At 40.7% G+C, this 8,543-nt stretch overlaps 1 pseudogene; it reads left to right on the top strand.

Annotated features, from left to right (window-relative positions):
- LOC125314791 lies at positions 1–8,543 on the top strand (annotated as a pseudogene).

The following is an 8,543-nucleotide window of genomic DNA, read 5'->3' as shown; positions in this document are numbered from 1 at the left end:
ATGGAGCGGCACAGGTGGTGGTTGGACAGTGAGATTTTTATTGTGAATATGGAGGATTATGTATTTCCAGGTCCGGGCGAATTCTTGACTGGGTTGTGGAGCTGTAGTGCCCGTTTGAATGGGGGGAAAACTACGGCTGAATGATCCCTGTGGTGTACAATTGGCTGTTTTCAGAGCATACATCTGACGAGCATTGTGTTATAATTGGTTGGACTTGTTAAGCTCTTAAATTCCCTTATATTTGTTTGAAACAAATCTTATTCTGCTGTTTCTAGTTTGGAGATAAAATTTGTTCAGTGTCTCAATGATTGAACATCAACTAAGCAGCTTTTTCTCCAGTCTATTAGCACTGTAGCCTCATGTTGTCTACTTAATACCCTTTCCTCGCATTGCATTGTGTATATAGTTCGTTAAGTTCACGAAGAAGGAAGCCAAAAGTGCACTGAAATATTGTTTTGGGTCGATGTTTCCTCATAGTGTCCCCGTTACTTGATTTGTCGATTAGTTTGCAAGAGACATAAGAAACCTGCTTCATTGCTTGTAATTAAATGAGCTTGTGATGGCATTTTCAATCTGAAATTTTCGCAACCGGTAGATGCAGAACTTAGAGTGAGGCTCAAGGCTCATAAAGCTGTTTACAATCACATTCTTGCCTCAATATTGGGGGATTATGCATCTGCCATAAGTGCTCTTTATGAAGAATTTTTGCATGTACCTAGAGCTTGTTGTTATTACCCTTCAGGTTTCACCATTTCAATACAAAAACATCTTAACTAGATTCAAAGCTTTTTATTTTGCAGGTTTACATGTCAGATTTGACAGAACTTTTTATTCGGACATGCCCTAGATGTGAATGGAAAGACTAAGGTAATTTAATATGTTTTAGTGTGACATTGTTGCTGAGGTGGCTTGAAGAATAGAAACTCAGTAGTCAGTACTAAATGGGCAATTCTTGAAATCAGATTTTGTGGGCATATGCTGCCTCCTATTAGTAGCTTCTGAACTAGTTATTAATGCCTTTTGATCCGAAAGGAGGGGTTCAAAGTCGTTGAACCGATAGCTGACGTTCGTAACCGCTTACGCTTATATAATTCGTGTAGTAGTTGCCTGCCAATTTGTGATAGTTGTGATGCCTCTTTATTGAATTGCATCTAATCGTTTGTCTCTATTTCTAAACCATATATATGTATTGTTTGTAGGCATGTGTTGCGGTGGCCAAGGACCTTAATGCTATGGTTACAGCTTTCAGAGGTACTCAAGAACATCATAATGCATGTTAACCTTAGCAATTCTTTCCCTTACAATTGACATGCAAAGGATTTGATGAAAATTTAAGCTAAGAAGAGCAGCCTCAGTGAATTCGTACACAAGGCACATGGTTCTGCTGTCCATACGAACGGAAAAAAAGGGTGAATTAGTTCCACCAAGACACCTAAGTAACTTTCTTGTAATTTTAGATACAGTCATGAGAAGATCACATACTCTGAAAAATTCTGTCTTGCCTCTTTATCATTTGAGCTTTTCAGTTAGTGATTACTTCTATTTATGTCTACAACATACAAAATTGGATTCAAGATCTCCACCGGAAATAGCTTGACATAAACTACCCTGGCATGCCTGGTGCAACGGTGAGTTCTAGAGATGATAAGCCTCTCTGACTCTATTAATTGTTGCCTAGGTTCATCATGTATTTTATCATGCTTATCACAGTATGACAATTCGACCTGGTATTTTGGATGCTGTCGTAAGAGCCGATGATTTATATGGAGACAACAACGTCATGGCGATAGGGCATTCTACGGGAGGGGCTATGGCATCCTTTTCCAGACTTGATCTTGTAGTAAGATAAATTATAAAATTATCATGGCTGGGACTTGTGAATTTTATTGGTTTTTTTTTTCCTTTTCTTTCTATCGAGTTTTTCCAACCGTTCAGTTTTGGTCTGCTAGGAGTTATTTTGAATTCTCTACCAAACTCTACCTTGAAAAGTCCAGACTCTTTATGTGGATCTTGAACTTTCTATGGCTCTCATATTTATATTTACAATTCGTCATGCGTAGCATCTTGTTTTCTTACGTTTGTGGTAAATCAACCCATGGACAAAACACAAGAAGAATGGGGTGCAAACAGCTCTTTACGCGAACCACCAATTATTGAAGTCTCTAGATGTGTGAATTGAGTCGTACTTGTTAAATTCATGTTTGTGTGTTGTTTCTGCCTGTCTCTCTCTAATCAAATGAGGCAGCTCCTCTTCAATCGGACAACTGGGTAAGATAAGTTGTTGGTTGGAGCCAATTCTAAGATGTCTAAATTATGCTTTTTGGCTCTGCTTTAATAAATAGAGTGGTCCAGTGTACTTTTCAAGGGACTTGTTGCGGAATGGGTACCAAAAATGGTACCCTACCCAAAGTCGTCCCATTGCTTCTCTCTCCATGACAAGTGGTAATTCTTTCAGAGCCAGACATTTATGTGGCCCATGACACGATCATAGGTTGCATGAACTTTAGACTATTGCTTTTCTCAAAGAATTAGTAGCAAGTAGAACATCTTGTCCTAACACAGATGATCTAGAATTTTACTTTTGTTTTCTGGTTTCTTGATGAAAATTGTTCTTAGCCAATTGTGACATCATGGCCATTCGTCGTGGCCCTCTTTTTGATTTAGTTTCTCATTCGTTATTTATGACAGTAAATTTTGGAGTTCAAGGGTCATTTTCACCATAAACCTGGCATTTTATGTTTAGGGATAAGTGCACTAAAAGTCCTAAAACTTATCAAGTGCAATTGAGTCCCAAAACTTTAAAAAAGTGTAATCAAGTCCTAAAACTTGTCATAAAAGTTCAATCAAATCCTAAAACTTGTTGGCATTTTCCGTTAGTCTAGTTGGACAGAGTTAATGAAAAGACTAATTGTACCAACTTGACAAGCTTTGGGACTTGATTGCATTTTTTTGAAAGTTTTATGATTCAATTGTAATTTCCTGACACGTTTTAAAACTTGATTGCACTTTTAAAAAGTTTTACTACTAAATTGCTCTTTCATGATAAGTTTTATGATTTTCAGTACACTTATCCCGTCTGTTTATGTCATTAGCAGGATGTGACTCACCCACCACCATCCAATGCTTCTTGTGGCAGCCTCGTTTGTAAATTCAACACCTTTTCTTGGGGCTGACGGTGGGCTTGGTTTTTTTGTGGGTGTGTGGTTTGGTGTTAGGGAAATTATGAATGGGGTATTGACAGAGTAACGCTAGACCTTCAACCCTCATGGAGACAGAGGGCTGTTCTATTGTTCACCATTGTATGCGAAATGCAATATATGGTTATTAATGCAGAGTGTTTTTGTTTTTTCCCCGTCCTGAAAGGGCGATTGCTGCATTAACATTCAAGTTATTTCCAGGTCTAATTATGTGTGCTGAAGCTGGTTTTTCCAGACCAGCATTCGCTTGATTTACTTGTAGCACTGGGGACACTTCATTTCCAGGTCAATCGTGAAGCACAGATGTTGACACCCGAATTTTTAGTCGGTTTTCTTTAGTTTTATTTTCCAAAATTCATTAAAAATTCACAAAAAAATAAAAATTGAAAGATCAACATTGGAAGCCTTGGCCAAGCATAAGGAACCAATTTGGAACAAAAAATAATTTTTCGTATTTTTCACATTTTTTTTAATATTTTCGAAAAATAGGAAAATACTTCAAAATTCATAAAAAATACTTTTCGAGGTCACAAAAATACACAAAAATGTTCAATATTTTTCTTTTAATTCCCTTTTCATATTGACCTCAAGAAAAATCAAAAATTGAGTTCAATTTTAGGTGTTTCTTCACAATGCCTAAGGTTGAATTTGCACAAAAAAATACCAATTGAGTCTCTTTATTTGCAATTTTTGCACATTTGGAGTCTATACATTCAATTGTGGTCCCTTTGAACTTCAATTTGATCAATTGCACACATAATTGCGCCAATTGCACGAATTAGTCCAAATCCCCAAATTATTTGCAATTTAGTCCCTCAATTGGCCAATTTTCGAAATTACTTTTAATTGAGGGACTATCTTGGTAAAATTGAACTGTTACCCTATATTTTCATACATTTCAAATTGATTGGCATAGGTCTCATTGTCCAATTTTATCAAATTGACACTCAATTGAACATTTCCCTAATTTGGGCATTTACGAAAATTTGGGGTTTTTGTTGAAATTGACATGAAATTTTGGGCAAAATCACATTTTTATATAGGATTCAGGCCCCTAAGTCCAATTTTGAAGTTTAATTGCAAAAATCCCCACTCAATTTCAACTAATTTTGAAAATTTTGCAAAGAACACTGCCTGAACCTTCGAGACCGACTGGGCCTCGATCACGGCCGGACCGGTCGAACCGGTCCAAACAGTGTCGTCTTCCTCAGACGACTCGCGCGATTTGCAGGTTTGGATGGTCAATTTCAATGGCCAAATTGAAGGCCAATTCGTGTATGATTAAGCTAATTGGTGTGGGGGTTTGCGTGTGCGGGTCATGCTCAGTCACTCGCCACCGGCGGCCCGGTCAATGGCCGCCGGAGGTGGCCGGAATAGCTGGTCAAAGGCACGGTGGAGCAAAAAGTCAACATAGTGCCAAATCGTGTAAATATGTGCTCATTTTAGCTCGACGGCGTGGCTAACGGACCGGGACGGAATCCTAACGATTCCGTCACCGTCCGGCGAGCCTAGACTCGTGTGAATGGCACGTGAGGGCCTCGGCCAAGCTTCACCCGCGCGCGCCCATTTTGAAATCCGAGTATAAATAGCCAAGAGAGGATTCTAGAAAGAGGAGGCTCATTTTGTGCTCGCCGGACTACCGTAATAGAGAGAGAGTGAGATAGATAGAGAGAGAAGCTCTCGAGTGACTTCCATCGCCGGAGCTTCGAGCAAGTCCGCAAGTACTTCGTCCGGCCGATCCAGAGCAAACCAAAGCGCGCGATCAAGTTTAGAAGCTCGCCCGAGCTTGAGAGAGTCAATCGCACCACTTGGATTGTCAAGAAATCCTCCAAATCGGTGAGTTCACTTCTCGAGCTTCAGACCGTGCGACGATGGCATCATACGGTCTCGAGCATTTTCCTTGAAATTGTTGTGTGCGTTTTACTCTTTGAACTCCACTAACCATGATCGCATCTTGTTTGTGTATTGATTTTGCGTGAAAACCTCGAGTCGAACCTCCATTGCAACTCGGTTTGGCCGAACACCGGCCAGACCTTCCTAGCCATCGCGAGTCCAATCGGGACTCGAGGTAAGTGTCCCGAACTCGTCTTGAGTGTGCCTGAAGCTTTGATTCGATAGTTATGATCTGTATTGCTTGATTGAGATCTGTGATGCCGCGATCGTATATGCTTTGATTCTAGCAATTGGTTTGGTGAAATTGCTTGATCTTCGAATATGTTAATCCGGACGTTGAGTTGAGTATTTTGGCGTTGGTTCGGGGTCGATCGGCCGAGGTTTCACCGTTGGATCTCGCCGGGAAACCTCGGCCGTCCGTTGCGTGTCGTCGCCGCGAAGAAGACGACCGACGCGTGGCATAGTCAACGGTCAACCGGCCTAGGTGTCGTCGTGTGATAGGGCCGGCTAGGATTCGAGTCGGCTCGGCCGTTGGCGCGAGCGGGCCGACTCAGATCCGATCCAACGGCCGAGATTAATCGATGAATTTGATTCTCAGCCGTTGGATCGTTTTATATATATTCGTTTATTAAAAAAATTCATAAACGGTGTCGTTTAGCTCGGGGATATGCGGCGTCGTTTTGTCTTTAGATAGGTTTGACGGTCCGGATTAAGTCTAGGATTGATCGTGGCCGTCCATGCATTTAATCGATCCGGCGTCGTTTTGACTAAGGGAGAGATGAACGGCTTAGATTAGATCGAAGTTAGATCGTGACCGTCCGTTTGAATAGGTCAAGTGCGACGTCGTTTTTGTAAGCGAGGGCCGAGACGTCGTCGTTTTTGCCAGGGCGCGAGTTAATGGCCGAGATCGGATCTGCAGATTGATCTCATTGTCCATCCATTTTCTTTTATTCCGAATATTAGAAATTAGTATTAGAAATTCAAAAAAAATAATATAGAAAAATAGATACGGCACCGTTTAGTGTGCGGTTGGTTCACGAGTGGGTCCGTGAGCGGTCCGACCGGGTTGACCCGGTCGTTGACCGGATTGACCCGGTCGTTGACCGGATTGACCGGTCCGGTCTATTAATAAAAAAATAATATAAAAAGAAAAAGAAATTTCCAAAAATCCAAAAAATTGTAAAAATACTTAGAAAATTCATAAAAATTCCCGGATTTTCATAAAAAATTTCTAAAATTTGTAGATCGATTCGGGACTCATAAAGTCTGGATCGAAAATTTTTGAAACTACGAGGGTTGATTAATTTCGATCCGGAAAATTTCCAATATTTTTGAAAAATAAATGAAAATTCCAAAAAATAGAAAAAATTAGAAAAATTCCATAAAATCACAAAAAATGGGAAATGGCCACATTCAACTGGCCCGATCCTAATTTTGTGATTTTTGGGTCCCGAACTCCCAAAAATGACCATTCTACCCTTCCGGGCCTTCCGCCCCAAATTTTTACCAAATCACCCCGATACCCAAAATTGATTTTTGTGTGGGCCGATAGGGCCATTTTAGACATATCAAACCTTGATTGATTGATTTGATTGCTTGTAATGATTTTGATTGCGCATTAATTCCTCCGATTGTGATTGATTAGGATAGAAAATTCTCATCCGCATGAATACTCAGATTTTTTTTAGGACCTACCTCATCCGATATCGTATCTGCATGAAATCTTAGATTAGAAAAACAATCAACATCGGTAACCGAAAGGGCGTCAAATTTGAAACTTGGCGTAACCAAGTCCCCGGACCCAAAATCTCTGGTTTTCGCGGAACCGAACGGTTTCTCCCGACCGCTCGGTAAGGTTTTCCGATCGTACCTTCCAATAAATCGATCGGTGGCGACTCCGAACCGCATGTACACCTTGCACATGCCACCCGACCACACAAGGTCAATTTCGATATTTGATAAATTTTACCCGACATCGCGATTCGAGTAATGGGTCTTGGGAGAGACTCGCGATCCCCCATATATATGTCTATAAGAGGAGGGATCGGCTCGTTAGCCCTATTCCACCCCGGAAAGAAATTTCCGGAGGAGGGTCGCGACAACAGAATGTTCAGGTTTTAACATTTGGACAACCTTGTAGTGGCAATGAAGTGTTTGCCTCTTACTACAGTGACCGCGCGCCAAATGCAATTCGTATTACTAATGGACATGATATTGTGTCTCATTTGCCTCCGTACTATTCTCGGTTCCCGGATAAGACTTACCATCACTTCCCTAGAAAGGTAGGTCATCATTTTGACGGAATATCATGTACATTATGGGGAATTGTTGTTGCCTGAATTTGACATTTGCTTTGCATTTCTTTGGACCTATCTAATTGGTGAAGTCTCATTTATTCTAACAATGTATGTACTTTCTCTTTTTGCAGCGTATAGAATATAACTGCCTTGTTTGTGTCTTCTTAGTAAAGCGGGGTAGTTCATAGTACTTGTATGACTTTTCGTAAATATTTGAGTTACTCTCATTGCTGCAAGAGCCATCATGAGTTTTGTCGTACCAATTCTGAAATTTAAGATGCGTAATTTGGTCTGCTATGTACTCTCTCTCCCTCTAATGGCCGATAACCTAGTCCTAAGCTCAGTGCAATTATACGCATTTTGATAAATGTATGTCTATCAACGCTTGTAATTACAGGCAACTAGCTCAAAGACATCCACGGGCAAACATATTGATGTGAGAGACTGAAAATGATTTGATTCCACCTGCTTCTCTGGTGACTAATCATAATCTTTTCTATTTCAGGGTTCACATGTAATTGGAACGTTCCCTCCGTTGCGAGCATGGCGGTATAATATACGATTAGGTAGCCTGGTTTATCGGGTTGAGAAAGTTTGTGATAGCTTTGAGAAGATCCATCATGCAGCAGGTAATGAGGGAGTTTCAGTTGTAGCTACTTGTTTAAGCAATTAGTTTTGGGACCTGTCGTGCTAGATGTAATAAGTCACGTGATAGATCAGCTTTTTCTAGAGAATGTCAGTCCTTTGTCACCAGGATTATATGTGGACGATCGATGAGAGTGTGTTTGCAGATCAGAATCTGGCAACAGCATCGCGCACCATTCAGTCTAGTATGGTGTGGGATTAATGGCTGAAACATGAAGATCGTGCAAATTCGTCATGGACACACAATTGAAGGAATATGGAGGTGAAGATGGCAAAGGAAATCTCATGCTTACCAAGAATTCTTTTGCGTCTGCATTGAGTCTGCCTTCAGTTGACGATGCCAAGAGCAACTTCAGTTAAAATGCTCCTGGGTCAGCACCTGGTTTCTCAAAGATCATCAGGGACCTCTGTGATGGTGGTCATGAAGTGCAGTCAATCAATCTGTTGTCCATATCCATCACAAGATGCATAAGAGCTCTCCTCAAATTCACTCTGAATGTACATAGCAAGT

This window comes from Rhodamnia argentea, chromosome 1, assembly GCF_020921035.1.
Source record: "Rhodamnia argentea isolate NSW1041297 chromosome 1, ASM2092103v1, whole genome shotgun sequence".
Classification (NCBI taxonomy): domain Eukaryota; kingdom Viridiplantae; phylum Streptophyta; class Magnoliopsida; order Myrtales; family Myrtaceae; genus Rhodamnia; species Rhodamnia argentea.
The sequence above is the reverse complement of the archived record's forward strand: the minus strand, read 5'-3'. Positions and strand labels throughout refer to the sequence as shown.